Source organism: Arachis ipaensis, chromosome B01 (assembly GCF_000816755.2).
Source record: "Arachis ipaensis cultivar K30076 chromosome B01, Araip1.1, whole genome shotgun sequence".
NCBI lineage: Eukaryota > Viridiplantae > Streptophyta > Magnoliopsida > Fabales > Fabaceae > Arachis > Arachis ipaensis.
The window spans coordinates 133,688,589-133,689,122 of NC_029785.2; the positions used below are offsets into that span (position 1 = coordinate 133,688,589).

General features: G+C 37.5%; 1 protein-coding gene across 1 annotated transcript in view; it reads right to left on the reverse strand.

The window, feature by feature from the left end:
- LOC107640286 (TBC1 domain family member 15) overlaps positions 1 to 534 on the reverse strand; it is a gene marked incomplete in the record, with an annotated part of 5,819 nt that overhangs the window by 880 nt on the left and 4,405 nt on the right.

The following is a 534-nucleotide window of genomic DNA, read 5'->3' on the forward strand; positions in this document are numbered from 1 at the left end:
AAACTATAGCAAAAGCAATATATCTCACTACCAGAGTTCCCCACAAAGCTGCAGACTGGTTACCCAGGCACAGGAAAAATACTGCTTTAGTTCCGGTTGATGAAGCCATCAAAGCCAAGATGCATCAGCATAGTAGCTAATGCAGAAAATTGAAATTAAAGATGAATGCTAAAGTAATTAGTGCCAAACAAATCATTCTGCCATACTAGAATGCATACTTGAAAGATCCTATGGGAAGTGATGTTATATCAATTTTCTCATATTGACCCTGGAAGGGCACTTTTGGAATAATATTGAAAAAAGTTTATTAATAGAATTTAGGAATAATTGCAAGGTAGCTACATAGAAAAGCTGATCAAAGGCACTATCACAAGTTCACAACCTTTTTTGGCCAGGTCACTGGGGCAAATTGAGTGTGAATCAACCGACAAATGTATGACAAGCAATCCTTAAATAATTAGGAATGAGGATGTGTTGCTTGTTAAAAAAAGGGTAGAGAGAGAGAGAGAGAGAGAGAGAGAGAGAGAGAGAGAG